This window comes from Lolium perenne, chromosome 2, assembly GCF_019359855.2.
Source record: "Lolium perenne isolate Kyuss_39 chromosome 2, Kyuss_2.0, whole genome shotgun sequence".
Taxonomy (NCBI): domain Eukaryota; kingdom Viridiplantae; phylum Streptophyta; class Magnoliopsida; order Poales; family Poaceae; genus Lolium; species Lolium perenne.
Genome location: NC_067245.2, coordinates 290192808 through 290209023, shown reverse-complemented (window position 1 = coordinate 290209023; position 16216 = coordinate 290192808).

Genomic DNA, 16216 nt, shown 5'->3' with positions numbered 1-16216 from the left:
AATGGGGATCATGCGAGAAGATAAGGGGATCGCCGCGAGAGCTCTCAAGCCTCTTTGAGATGATTTGTAATGGAAGGAGTTTCTCAGATGATGGTGGTAAAATCACTAGCATCCAACTCCCAGCTATCCGCTACTTTGCTTATTTCATTACTAAATGCGTTCTTGCTAGGAAGAATGGTAGTAAACTATCTATCCATGATTTAGCTTTTCTAGCTGCTGCACTGCAAGGTAGTAAGACTTATAATTTGGGGGCATTGATAGCTTATAGACTTGCTACTAACCGTGAGAAGGGCGGAATTTGTGGAGGTCTCATCGCCTCTCGTTTACTAGCTTTGCATGGAGTAGAACCTCACCATCTTGATATTCAACTTTCCATAGAAAAACTTGACATAGCCTCCATGATTAAACATGAATTTGTTTCTGATTCATCTAATTTGGGTAACCTGTCTTACAAGATAACATTTTACAAGAAGACTTGGAGAACAACTAAGAAAACTGAAAAACTAGTAAGATTGCCTGCGCCTGTTCTATTTAACCTTGATTGCAGGGAGGATTGGTCAGTCACAGAAGGTGCACTGAATGCACATATAGAGGGAGGAGGCCATCATGCAAGAGGCAACACGAAGGAGGCCGAGGAACACCTCGACTCGTCATCCGATGCAGCAAGTTCCTCACATCAACATTTTGGACATGTGGAGCCTCCACATTCTTCTTCTGCACAGGGGCCTTACTATGACTACGCCATGTACGATCCACCGGCGTGGAACCCTGACCCTCGCTGGGGTTGATCTCCACTTAGGCCAAAAGCCTAAGCTTGGGGGGAGGTATACCGGCATCACTCATTCTTTGCATATTATGGTTGCTGGATACTTGTATATACTTGTTTTTCTTCTTTGAGTGGTTTTCTAATGAGAGGGAGATGATATTTGGGGAAGTGCTGATTGAAAACAGATTCTGGGCTGCCACCATAAAAATTCTCAAAAACAGCCAGAACGATATTTTGCGAAGCTAATTTTTGTGCATGTTCCCCAGGTTGTTATCTAACTTTCATTAGTTGAACACTTTTCGATTTGAGCAGTGGAAGAATTTCGTAAAAATCGAGTACTGTACTGCTGTCAAGTTTGACGAATTTCTGCTGCTTTGTGTTTATGTGACTCTTCTAGTTTGCCATTTCTTGTTTTTGCTTTGTTTCTTTCCTAAAACACAAAAATACCAAAAATATTTCTGTTGTTTCTCTTCACCATTTGTTTGTTTTGGTTTCTTGCATTTATCTTGCTTTATTTGCTATCGTTGGTTTGCTATAAGAAAATCCAAAAAGATTTTGCTTTATTTGCTTGTTTCCTTTTGTTCTTGTTTCCAATTCGAAAACACCAAAAATATTTGCTGTTCTTCTTTGGTTTGTAAAGTTCATTTTTAGTTCAATGGTCTTCGGTGGCTGGAGCGTGGTTTTCATTTCATATTATTCAAGCTACACAAGTGAAAGGCAATAATGACGATCTACGACAATTCGACTGTGGTGAGAGGCTGGTATGAACTCTATTTGTTTTCATTTTTGTACATATACTCATCCATGTGAGCATGCTTAGTTGGTTCATATGAGGTATATGTCAATTAAGAAAGTCTAGTAGTTCATGATCTCTCATGATTAGCACCAATTTATTAATATGAGTAGCATGTCATGGATGTTTGCTTGCATTGTTTTATTCATAAGTAGGTATGATATTGTGGTATCCTCCTCCGAATAATTCATTTATATCGACTTGGCACATGCTCACGCATGCATATGACTTAACAAAAGTCAACTAAGTCTCGATGATTTAATTTGCTTCAGAGTTCTTGTATCACTTTTATGCCTCAGTTAATTTATTTTGCCGCAAGCATGATTATGACGATTCGCTCTCTTGATTGTCGCTCCCCAGTCTATTGCTAGCCTTCACTTGTACTGAGCAGGAACGCTGCTCGTGCTTCCAAACCCCTGAAAACCAAGTTGTTCCAAAGTGTCCACCATAAATACCTATGCATGGCATTTCAAACCATTCCAAGTAAATTCTCATGCGCTACCATTAAAACCTTCAAAATGCTTCTCAATTTGTGTAATGTTTTATAGATCATGAGGAAGTATGTGGTGTTTATCTTTCAACCTTGTCATTTACTCTTGACGGACTTTCATATGGACTAGTGGCACATCCGCTTATCCAATAATTTTGCAAAAAGAGCTGGCAATGGGGTTCCCAGCCCCGATTAATCAAACTTCATTAATAATTCTCTTCACATGTTTTGCTCTGATTCATCAGTAAGCAACTTAATTTTGCAAATAGACACTCCTCCATGGTATGTGATTGATGGAAGGCACCCGAGGATTCGGTTAGCCATGGCTTGTGTAAGCAAAGGTTGGGGGGAGTGTCAGCCATAATATAACTAAAATACGTGTGTAAACAAAAGAGAAGAGGGATGATCTACCTTGCTGGTAGAAGTAACGTCCTTCATGGGAGCCGCTCTTGAAAGTCCGGTTGGCGAGGTAGTTGGTGTACCCATTACCATTCGTTGACAACAACAAACACCTCTCAAAATAATTTTACTCCTGCTTTAAAAATGAAAAGCTCTAGCACATGTTAATCCCTGCTTCCCTCTGCGAAGGGTCAATCTTTTACTTTTATGTTGTGTCTCCATCCTTTCTTTGAGCACTTTCTTGAGAGCACAACTGTCATTCTTAGTATAATATGCTTTTCTCAAAATATTATTGATTGTGGTATAACTTTGATGCTTTTATCTTTGACAATCTCTATTTCTAGTCTTTCTATGAACCTCAGAGGTGCCTGAGCCTTTATGTTTTGCTATTCAAATATGGGCAAGCGAGATACCACTTTATCATACTCTTTTATGAACATTGCAATCCTGCTTATAGACATGATTCATGATGCTTATTATTAATTGTTGGTACTTCTCCATGATTGACATAGCTGTTAGATGATCTTATTTGCATGCATCTTATTATGAACTGCCCAAGTGTTAGCCATATCATGAGAATACATACATCATATGAACAAATGTGTTCGTGAAAGTTCTTTTATCGCATCAGTTGTTAACTGAATTGCTTGAGGACAAGCAATAAGCTAAGCTTGGGGGGAGTTGATACGTCCAAAACGTATCTACTTTCCCGAACACTTTTGCTATTGTTTTGCCTCTAATTTGTGTATTTTGGATGCAACTAACACGGACTAATGCTGTTTTCAGCAGAACTGTTCCGGTGTCTCGTTTTTGTGCAGAAATTCAACTTTCAGGAAAATCCTCAGAATTTATGCAGAAGGTCCTATTTTCCCAGAATATTGGCGGAGCCAGAAGGGCAAGCCAGGTGGGGGCCCGAGGGCCCCACACACTAGGCCGGCGTGGCCCAGGAGGGGCCCGCGCGGCCCTAGTGTGTGGCAGCCTCGGCTGGCCCCCGACGCCCTCCTTCGGACTACTTATTGCCTTCGATCTAAAAACGCACGGGGAGAAGTCAAAGTCGCCAGAAACCCTCCAGAACGCCGCCACATCGCGAAACTCCGTCTCGGAAGCCAGAAGTCTCCGTTCTGGCACTCCGCCGGGACGGGGAATTGGAGGAGATCATCGCCGCCATCACCACCGACGCCTCTCCATCAACCAGCAATGTTTCCCCCATCCATGTGTGAGTAATTCACCCGCTGTAGGCTGAAGGGGATGGTAGGGATTGGATGAGATTGGTCATGTAATAGCATAAGATTGTTAGGGCATAGTGCCTAGTGTCCGTAATTGGTACTTTGATGATATTGTTGCAACTTGTTATGCTTAATGCTTGTCACTAGGGCCCGAGTGCCATGATCTCAGATCTGAACATGTTATTGTTTCATCATGATATTCATTGTTTATGATCTTACCTGCAAGTTGTATACACATGTCGCTGTCCGGAACCAATGGCCCCGAAGTGACAGAAATCGGGACAACCGGAGGGGATGGTAGTGATGTGAGGATCACATGTGTTCACGGAGTGTTAATGCTTTGCTCCGGTACTCTATTAAAAAGAGTACCTTAATATCCAGTAGATTCCCTTGAGGCCCGGCTGCCACCGGCTGGTAGGACAAAAGATGTTGTGCAAGTTTCTCATTGCGAGCACGTACGACTATAATTGGAACACATGCCTATTGATTGCTTTGTACTTCGACACCTTTTTATTATTATCTGCAAATGCCCTGCTATGATTGTTACATGAGTTTCTCTCATCCATGTAACGCCCGTTATCCGTCCCCGTGCCTACAGTATTTCAATCCTGCTGTTTACTATAATTACTACTGCTGTCTTTGTTACTCTGCTGCTGTTATTCTACTACTGCTACTGTTATAAAACTGTTACTACTGATAAACTCTTGCGAGCAAGTCTGTTTCCAGGTGCAGCTGAATTGACAACTCCGCTGTTAAGGCTTTCAAGTATTCTTTGTCTCCCCTTGTGTCGAATCAATAAATTGGGTTTTACTACCCGCGAAGACTGCTGCGATCCCCTATACTTGTGGGTCATCACATATTTATCCGCGTAACCCTTATGGTCGGGAAGAGACGCCTAGGTATCGCGATAGACTTGGTGATCTAGACCCACAAAAAAACCTAGGTACAAGAGAGGCGAATGGATTCTCACCCTCGAAGCGTGATCGACAGCCGGCGAAGAAGACCAACGACCCTCCGGCAAAATCCCCTCCGGAAGAACGGTCTCTCTGAGCAACGCTCCTCAAGCACCCCGACAACACCGGCCCCTGTGTCCACCTCGAAACATCGTCTCCATAGCGAGAAAATTAATTAGCGATGAAGACCATTTGTTTGTTCTAAATCCGACTATTATAAATACACTACTTCTAATAAATTGTGCCCTAAATCCCATTTCTAAAATAATTTCTATACTAAACAACCCTATTTTTGATGCAATTTTATTTTAACTACAAATTAGCATCCATAATATGTAACTACCCTAAATACAATAAGTAATATGCAAATTTCCAAAAAAAAGAGGCACATGCCGTGGGGAGCAGCAGCATCGGCGGGTGAGCAGCAGCGGCAGTGACGGGTGAGGGCCGACAGCTGCGGGTGAGGGCCGGCAGCTGCGGGGGAGAAGCATCGGCAGCGGCGGGGGAGCGGCAGCGGCGGGGGAGCGGCAGCGACAGCGGCGGGGGAGGGCCGAGCGATGGAGCGGCAGCGGCGGGGAAGGGCCGGGTCGGGCGGGCGAGGGAGCGGCAGCGGCGGGGGAGGGCCGGGTCGGGCCGGGCAGATCGAGGAGGTGGCGTGCGGCGGGCGTGCGTGCGGCGGCGCGGTGCGAGAGGGGAAGAGGATCGAGGGCTTCGCGTTTGTGGCTGCGCGTGGCCCGACCAGGTGCTTATCCGCACCCTTTGCCGTGCGCAGCCCTTTGCCGTGCGGGGGTTCTTTGCCGTGCGCAGGGTGCCCTTTTCCATGCGCAAAGAGGCCTTTGCCGTGCGGCAGGTTTCTTTGCCGTGCGCCTGCGCACGACAAAGATATTTTTTAAAATTTTATCATTTTAATTGTCAACAACATTCATTTCTATTTCTACATTATATTAAACCTGTTTTTTTCAACATGTGTATTATTTAATAATGTATGTATGATGCTTTATATTTCAAAAAAATTAAGCATTTCAAATATTTGAGTTGATTTATGTGTGCATTTGTCAACATAGCTTTGCGCATAAATATATTAAGTACCTCACCTAACTCACCCTAAATCCTTACCCTAACCCTAAACCCTAACTCTCACCCTAAATCCTTACCCTAACCCTAAACCCTAACCCTAACCCTAAACCATAGCCCTAAATCCGAACCCTAACCCTAACCCTACACCTAACCCTAACCAATAGATAAGGCACACCCTCGATCGTGTGATAATGGCTCTAGCTGCGGGGTATATGTGCCAAAGGGTCCCATTCTTGGTTCTCCATGTGTATATGTCCTAAAAAAACCTAAAATAATGAAAAAGTACATTGGTGCACCCTCGCGTGGAGAAATCTAGGGGGTAGACCCGTCGGGGCACATATACCTCTATTTGGGGGGAGGAGGGGGAGAACGACCGCCGGAGCACCGGAATCCCACCAAATCTTGCATTAGGACATATGATATGTGTGAAAGTGTGGTGCAAGGTGTAATGGTGCAAAAGTAGCTCCCCTAAACCCTAAACCCTAAACTGGGGAGGCTTCGAGCCCTAAACCCCTAGACCCTAAACCATTAACTACACGTGCTGACACTGGAGCTGCAAAACCATGCATCATAAACCCTAACCCTAAACCCTAAACCTATACCTAACCATAAATCCTTACCTTCAACCTAAACCCTAGCCCTACCGCCTAAACCCTAACCCTAACCCTACACCTAACCCTAACCAATAGATCAGGCACACCCTCGATCGTGTGATAATGGCTCTAGCTGCGGGGTATATGTGCCAAAGGGTCCCAATCTTGTTTCTCCATGTGTATATGTCCTAAACAAACCTAAAAGAATGAAAAAGTACATTAGTGCACCCTCGCGTGGAGAAATCTAGGGGGTAGACCCGCCGGGGCACATATACCGCTGTTTTGGGGGGAGGAGGGGGAGAACGACCGCCGGAGCACCGGAATCCCACCAAATCTTGCATGTGGACATATGATATGTTTGAAAGTGTGGTGCAAGGTGTAATGGTGAAAAAGTAGCTCCCCTAAACCCTAAACCCTAAACTGGGGAGGCTTCGAGCCCTTAACCCCTAGACCATTAACTACACGTGCTGACACCGGAGCTGCAAAACCATGCATCATAAACCCTAACCCTAAACCCTAAACATATACCTAACCATAAATCCTTACCTTGAACCTAAACCCTATCCCTACCCCCTAAACCCTAGCCCTAACCCTACACCTAACCCTAACCAGTAGATCAGGCACACCCTCGATCGTGTGATAATGGCTCTAGCTGCGGGGTATATGTGCCAAAGTGTCCCAATCTTGGTTCTCCATGTGTATATGTCCTAAACAAACCTAAAATAATGAAAAAGTACATTGGTGCACCCTCGCGTGGAGAAATCTAGGAGGTAGACCTGCCGGGGCACATATACCGCTGTTTTGGGGGGGAGGGGGAGAACGCCGGAATCCCACCAAATCTTGCATGTGGACATATGATATGTGTGCAAGTGTGGTGCAAGGTGTAATGGTGCAAAAGTAGCTCCCCTAAACCCTAAACTGGGGAGGCTTCGAGCCCTAAACCCCTAGACCCTAAACCATTAACTACACGTGCTGACACCGGAGGTGCAAAACCATGAATCACAAACCCTAACCCTAACCATAAACCCTAAACCTATACCTAACAATAAATCCTTACCTTGAACCTAAACCCTATCCCTACCCCCTAAACCCTAGCCCTAGCCCTAACCCTACACCTAACCCTAACTAGTAGATCAGGCACACCCTCGATCGTGTGATAATGGCTCTAGTTGCGGGGTATATGTGCCAAAGGGTACCAATCTTGGTTATCCATGTGTATATGTCCTAAACAAACCTAAAAGAATTAAAAAGTACATTGGTGCACCCTCACGCGGAGAAATCTAGGGGGTAGACCCGTCGGGGCACACATACCGCTGTTTTGGGGGGGAGGGGGAGAACGACCGCCGGAGCACCGAAATCCCACCAAATCTTGCACGTGGACATATGATATGTGTGAAAGTGTGGTGGAAGGTGTAATGGTGCAAAAGTAGCTCCCATAAACCCTAAACCCTAAACTGGGGCTTAAACCCCTAGACCCTAAACCATTAACTACACGTGCTGACACCAGAGCTGCAAAACCCTGCATCATAAACCCTAACCCTAAACCCTAAACCTATACCTAACCATAAATCCTTACCTTGAACCTAAACCCTGTCCCTACCCCCTAAACCCTAGCCCTAACCCTACACCTAACCCTAACCAGTAAATCAGACACACCCTCGATCGTGTGATAATGGCTCTAGCTGCGGGGTATATGTGCCAAACGGTCCCAAACTTGGTTCTCCATGTGTATATGTACTAAAAACCTAAAAGAATGAAAAAGTACATTGGTGCACCCTCGCGTGGATAAATCTAGGGGGTAGACCCGCCGGGGCACACATACCACTGTTTTTGGGGGGGGAGGAGGGGGAGAACGACCGCCGAAGCACCGGAATCCCACCAAATCTTGCATGTTGACATATGATATGTGTGAAAGTGTGGTGGAAGGTGTAATGGTGCAAAAGTAGCTCCCATAAACCCTAAACCCTAAACTAGGGAGGCTTCGAGCCCTAAACTCCTAGACCCTAAACCATTAACTACACGTGCTGACACCGGCGCTGCAAAACCCTGCATCATAAACCCTAAACCTAACCCTAAACCCTAAACCTAACCCTAAACCCTAAACCTATACCTAACCATAAATCTTTACCTTGAACCTAAAACCTATCCCTACCCCTTAAACCCTAGCCATAACCCTAAAGCTAACCCTAACCAGTAGATCAGGCACACCCTCGATCGTGTGATAATGACTGTAGCTGCGGGTATATGTGCCAAAGGGTCCCTGATGAGGACATCCCTACTACACCACTACCTCCGTCATTGATAGATGAAGATGAACCTGCTGTGAAGCTCAAGTCCAATGAAGTTCGGATTGGACCAATTAAAGGGCTCGTGCGAAGCTACTTAAACAACAGGTGAACTTGTTTCTAAACGATACTTTGATTGATGAGAACTTTATACTGCCTAAGTCCTATTACTTATGTATCATCAGGTATCAAGAGGAGACGAGCATCGCACGAGGAGTAGAGGAGCAGCTGGACATGAAGACGGACGTCAAGATGGACGTGAAGCTGGACATGGAGCTGGACATGAAGATATCTCATGGACGCGCGAGGGAGGAGCGGGAGGCATGCGCGAGAGGAGAAGTCGACGTCCAGGCCGGTCCAGCGCCCGGTTAGACCGGCCTCCAGACCGGCGCGCCCGGTCCCTGGCCCGGTTGACCGGGCGGCAACCGGATGCATCGTACCGGGGCCAAACCGGACGAAGTTTTTGCGACGTTTCCGGTTGGCGTCCGGTTGACCGGACCCCAGACCGGCCAGCCCGGTCCCTGGCCCGGTTGACCGGATTCCAGACCGGACCAGTCCGAGTCTGTCTCGACCAGATCTATTTCTGGGTCGGTTTTACTTGTATCTTTCGACCAGAACTCGTCCCGGACGCCTATATAAGTATCTTGGACGACCCCCTAGCTGCTTTAGACCACGTTTAAGATAAACCCTAGTTCTTAGTTGTTTGCTACGCAAAACTATTGAATACTACTCTCCAATTCGTTGCAATCTGGAGTTTTATGCTACTGGAAGTTTGTGTGATCTGCTGTTCCATTGGGGATTAGAAGATTGCAATCTACCGCTTCGTGGTCGGCGGCTATGTGCGCAAGTGTGTGGAGTTGCGAATATCTTGCAGGGTTGAGAGCTGTTGCATTGGTATCAGGAATCAATCGAGAGACTTCGTCGCGTCATACAAGTTATCCTCCTCATCATCATCGACTTCATCCGCTGCTACCATCACGTGTTCATCAACACCCGTCGCTTACTGAGAAGATCGGGCAACCCCTTATCATCTTGGTATCAGATTTCCAGTTTTCCTCGGTAAGCTATCCACAATCCACCCCATAGTTGAGTTGTGAGTGTTTTCCTATCCAGAAAAAGCCAAAAATATTAGGGTTAGGGTTTGCCATAGCCTTAGATTGCACTAATTTCGAGTTTTAGTTGCTTTTCGTAGTTGTTTTTGCGTACCTTTGTCTTCCATCTAGTTTTTAGGGTTTGAGTTTACTCTATCATCTTGTGTTTACATTATCAAGTAGTGTCAGTTTTTGTTACTCCGAGTCCACATAGCGTACAATGTGCTTGTTCCCAACCATAGACACATCCATTCGATATAAGTGACTAGGAACTTCCTGATACGTCCAAAACGTATCTACTTTCCCGAACACTTTTGCTATTGTTTTGCCTCTAATTTGTGTATTTTGGATACAACTAACACGGACTAACGCTGTTTTCAGCAGAATTGCCCTGGTGTCTCGTTTTTGTGCAGAAATTACACTTTCAGGAAAATCCCCGAAATTTATGTCGAAGGTCTTATTTTTCCGGAAGAATTACGGAGCCAGAAGGGCAAGCCTGGTGGAGGCCCGAGGCCCCCACACACTAGGCCGGCGCGGCCCAGGAGGGGGGCGCGCCCCCCTATTGTGTGGCCCCCTCGGCTGGCCTCCGACGCCCTCCTCTGGACTACTTAAGGGTTTCGATCTAAAAACGTGAGAGGGGAAGTCGAAGTCGCCAGAAACCATCCAGAACGCCGCCACCATCGCGAAACTCCGTCTCGGGACCAGAAACTCCGCTCTGGAACTCCGCCGGGACGGGGAATTGGAGGAGATCATCGCCATCATCACCACCGATGCCTCTCCATCGACCAGCCATGTTTCCCCCATCCATGTGTGAGTAATTCCCCCGCTGTAGGCTGAAGGGGATGGTAGGGATTGGATGAGATTGGTCATGTAATAGCATAAGATTGTTAGGGCATAGTGCCTAGTGTCCGTAATTGGTACTTTGATGATATTGTTGCAACTTGTTATGCTTAATGCTTGTCACTAGGGCCCGAGTGCCATGATCTCAGATCTGAACATGTTATTGTTTCATGCTGATATTCATTGTTTTATGATCTTACCTGCAAGTTGTATACACATGTCGCTGTCCGAAACCCGAGGCCCCAAAGTGACAGAAATTGGGACAACCGGAGGGGAAGGCAGTGATGTGAGGATCACATGTGTTCACGGAGTGTTAATGCTTTGCTCCGGTGCTCTATTAAAAGAGTACCTTAATTTCCAGTAGATTCCCTAGAGGCCCGGCTGCCACCGGCTGGTAGGACAAAAGATGTTGTGCAAGTTTCTCATTGCGAGCACGTACGACTAAATATGGAACACATGCCTATGGATTGTTTAGTACTTGGATACCGTTTTATTACTATCTGCAAATGCCCTACTTTGATTGTTACATGAGTTTCTCTCATCCATGCAACGCCTGTTCATCCATCCCTGTGCCAACAGTATTTTAATCCTGATGTTTACTATAATCACTACTTCTGTCTTTGTTACACTGCTGTTGTTATTTCACTACTGCTACTGCTACAAAACTGTTACTACTGATAAACTCTTGCGAGCAAGTCTGTTTCCAGGTGCAGCTGAGTTGACAACTCCGCTGTTAAGGCTTTGAAGTATTCTTTGTCTCCCCTTGTGTCGAATCAATAAATTGGGTTTTACTTCCAGCGAAGACTGTTGCGATCCCCTATACTTGTGGGTCATCAAGACTATTTTCTGGCGCCGTTGCCGGGGAACGAAGAAAAGCTACACCACAGAGATTTCTACCTCCCACGTCAACCACGCGCCAATTGTGGACAACAAGCACTTTTCTGGCGCCGTTATCGGGGAGCATAGCTTTATTTGGAAGTTCACTTGGATTGATATTGTTCGCTGCAAATTCTCCATCATGGGTAAATCTCGCGATCCTAAAGTTGCCATATTACCATCCACTACAAGAAAAGGTACAACTCTGAGTACCTCTGCTGCTCTTGATTCACCATCTGTGATAAGTCAACTTGTTTCGCCACCACAAGCTGCACATGTTGGTACTTCTGCTGAATCTGAAAACTCTTATAATTTTGATGATGCTTCTGCTGTGCTTGATGATAGTGGTTCATTGGGATCTTTTCTAGATGCTACAATTGCTAGGTCTAGACAACTTGAAAATACTGAAACTCCTAATGAAAATGCTGCTACACCTGTTAATTCACCTGAGTCTGTTGAATACTCTAGTGATGATCCCGATGAGGATTATGTGGAACTTGATGATGATTTTATTGATAAATGCAATGCTACTACTGATGCAAGAAAAATTAAAAAGTTGCTTGCACAATATACTGTTAGATATAAGTTGTCTCCTGATCCTAAATTTGCCACATCTCCTATAAACATTAAGGATAAAGATTATGATTTTTCTCTTGATCTATCTCATATAGCTATTGTTGAGAAAACACCCTTTTGTGGTACTGAAAAAGAAAGTGTTGTAGAACACATGGATGAACTTTCTACTTTGAGTAGCTTATTTTCTGATGATGTCAAGATGCATACTTATTTTGTCGCTAAATTTTTTCCTTTCTCATTAAAGGATGATGCTAAAACTTGGTATAATAGTTTGCCTCCTGGTTCTATTGATAGTCCAAAAGGTTTGCTTGATGCTTTCTTTCGAAAATACTTTCCTGCTAGTGCTCAACATATTGCCTTGCAGAAAATTTATAATTTTGACCAGGAAGATGGAGAGAAATTGCCTGAAGCTTGGGCAAGATTTTGCTCTCTTATCAGAGCTCGACCTGGACATGATCTGGAAAAGCATGATTTACTTGATATGTTTTATAGTGGACTAACCATTGAGTCTAGGGCATATTTGGATAGCTGTGCTGGTTGTGTTTTCAGGAAAAGAACTCCAGACGAAGCTGAAGAATTATTGGCTAAAATAGGCCAGAATCATGATGATTGGTCTACACCTGAACCAGCCCCGACGCCGATATTGAAGAAGAGGGGTTTGATTAAATTAAATGATGAAGATATGAGGGAAGCCAAGAAATCTCTTAAGGAGAAAGGTATTAAATCTGAAGATGTGAAGAACTTACCTCCCATAGAAGATTTATGTAAGATAATTCCCCCTTCATCCATGATTGAGGTAAATTCTCTTCAACGCTTTACTAGGGAAGATATTCCGTATTCAAAACCTCCTACTCAATGCTTAGATGAGTTTGATAATTATATTGTTAAGCAAGAAAATTTTAATATGAGAGTAGAAAATCATTTAATGGAAAATTCTCAAGCTATTAGTGAATTGCATGGTATTATGGAGAGAACCTCCAATGATGTTAAGATGATTGTTAAACATTTTCATATGATTCAAACTCAAATTGATCAACTCGCTAAAGTGTAAAATGACTTGTTAAAAAATAATTCTAAAGAAAAACATGCTTATGAAGTAACATCTAGAGGCGGTGTTTCTACTCAGGATCCTCTATATCCTGAGGGGCATCCCAAAAGAGTAAAACAAGATTCTCAACGAACTAAAGAAATTAGTGCACCTTCAAAGAAAAAGAAGAAGAAACATAAAAATGTTGTAGAATCCTCTGAACCTGTTAATGATCCTAATAGTATTTCTATTTCTGATGCTGAAACTGAAAGTGGTAATGAACATGATAAAGATAATGATAAGAATGATGCTTCTGATAAAGAAGAGGTTGAAGATGAACCTGAAAAGCATGCTAAAAATAAAAAGTATACTGAAGAAGATTTTATTGCTAAGAAACATGGTAATGAAAGAGAACCGTGGGTTCAAAAGCAAATGCCTTTTCCTGCTAAGAAACTAAAATCAAAGGAAGAAGAACACTATAATAAATTTTGCGATTGGATGAAACCTTTATTCTTGCAAATTCCTTTGACTGATGCTATTAAATTGCCTCCTTATTCAAAGTATATGAAAGATATTGTCACTAACAAAAGGAAAATTCCTAATGAGGAGATTTCCACTATGCTTGCTAATTACTCTTTCAATGGCAAAGTTTCAAAGAAGTTGGGCGACCCAGGTATACCTACTATTCCTTGTTCTATTAAGAATAATTATGTTAGAACTGCTCTATGTGATTTGGGAGCGGGTGTAAGTGTTATGCCTTTTTCTCTTTACAAGAGACTTTATTTAGATAAGTTGATACCTACTGATATATCTTTGCAAATGGCTGATAAATCCACTGCTATTCCTGTTGGTATATGTGAGGATGTTCCTGTTCAAGTTACTAATAACTGCTTGATATTAACTGATTTTGTTGTGTTGGAAATGCCTGAAGATGATAATATGTCTATTATTATTGGGAGACCCTTTCTTAACACCGCAGGGGCTGTTATTGATTGCAATAAAGGGAAAGTTACTTTCAATGTTGATGACAAGGAGCATACCGTTTATTTCCCCAAGAGGATTGATAAAGTATGTGGAGTTAATACAATTTCTAATGTGAGAACTATCAAAGTGGGAACTATTGATTGTCCTATATATGAGCCTAAAGAAGGATATCAAAGTATTATGATTGGATCCATATCAATACAATACAAGGTAACATGATTGAATTGAGGTTTATTTCTTCATATGTTATGTAAAATTTATTTGGTGGCAAGACTTGATCAACCTTGTTAACAAATTCATTTTATATGCATAGAGGAGTTAAACAACATCTCTTTCTTCCTCCACTTGTTCTACTTGCTGTAGCATTTTTGTTTTGCAAGGTTCTTTAGTCAATTAGAGATTTCAAAATCTTTTTCTGCCCAGTAATAATAAATTTAATACCCAGAAATGTGCATTTTTCAAAGTTTTCAAAAATTCACAAAAATTATACCGTTGGTCTTATTTTTCGAAGAGGCACCTGGGAGCACCTGGGGATGACCAGTGGGGCACCCCAGGGTGGCACCCCACAGGCCGGCGCGGCCAGCAAGGGGGGCGCGCCACCCTGTTGTGTGGGGCCCTCCTTGCCCCACCACTTCATCTCTTCCTCCCACTCTCTTCTCTCTCCCGAAAAAACTTGCACCAGCTTTCTCTCACTCGCGTTTCTGCTCAAGAGCTAAAGATTTCTCGATCTCTTTGCTCAGCCCAGATTTCTGTCTGAAATTTGGCACATTTGCTCTCCGGTATGTGACTCCTCCGATTATCCAAGTAGAATTTTGTTTGGTTGAGTATATCTTGAATATTTTGCTGCTGTAGGTAACATGTTTAGTGAGCTTGCATGCTTGTTCTAAGTTGTAGAAACTAGTTTTGATGCATGATTAGTACTCTAGCAAGTTCCTATAGTAGTTTCCCTCAATTATATGTCACCAAATCAAATTTTATATTGTTTGTTGAAAAATTTCAGAAAAGGAAGATGGATAATTATAACTTTAGATAAGTGTTTGAAAGAGAGTCGACAAGCACGGGAAGGCCCTCTAGGACCGCTACCCGATTCAGGCGATCCTATAATGAGGACGTCATCGCGCCAAGCTTCGAACCCGAAGAGGACAATGGAGTCCCTAATGCTTCATCTTTCCCATGTTATAACTTTTTGAGTAATGCAGGGTTGCTGAATGATTTCTTGACCCTCGTTGGTAAGGCGGGCTTAACCACCTATATGGGAGATGAGAGGGAGCAATACCATATGCTCACTAAATTCTTTGTGGAGAGCTTTAAGTTCAACAACAAGCACTACCACCCGACAGTTGCATTCAAGATCTATGGTAACCCTATTACTATGAAGTTGGAAGATTTTTGTAATGCATTGGATATTGCCCCTGTAGGTACAGCGAAGAGGATCGAGGACAATCCCAGGGCTTTGCTTGAGCTCTATCGGGAGATCACCAATGATGATTGCCGCACCATTCAGCGTGGCAAGATAAGAAACATCCAACTCCCCGCCATTAAGTATTTTGCTTATTACCTTGCTACTAGCATTCTTGGTAGGGATAACACTAGCAATATTTCTAGCTATCATCTTGCTTTCTTAATTGCTGCACTCACTGGAGAGACACCTTATCATCTTGGTGCTCTTGTTGCCCGCCGCTTGTCTAACAGGGGGCCTATTTTTGGAGGAATTATTGCATCACGCATTTTAGCATATCTAGAACTTCCTCTTGACCCTACTGATGTGAAACTAACTCCTACAAGGCTTGATATTGCTGCTATGAAGAGTCATCAATTTGTTATAGCCGACTCTAGTTTAGATAATATGGTCTATAGAATGTTGTTTGCTGACGGGGATGAGAGGGAAGTCCCTTTGCCACAGCCAGATTTGTTCAGTGTTGACAGGAAACCATGGTCGCGCTCTAAGGAGGAGATGGATGAGCAAATGAAGATACAAGGCTTCCACCAGCAGCATGACTCCGAGGACGCCGAGCCCTCCTACGACTACACCGTCACGTATCCGGGTGCTTCTTCCAGCACATACCCGGAATATGATCCATCTTCGTCGTACTACGGAGGTGCTACTTCATGGGCACCATGGGATTGAACTCCACTTAGGCCAAAAGCCTAAGCTTGGGGGGAGGTATACCGGCATCACTCATTCTTTGCATATTATGATTGCTGGATACTTGTACATACTTGTTTAGCTTCTTAAAGTG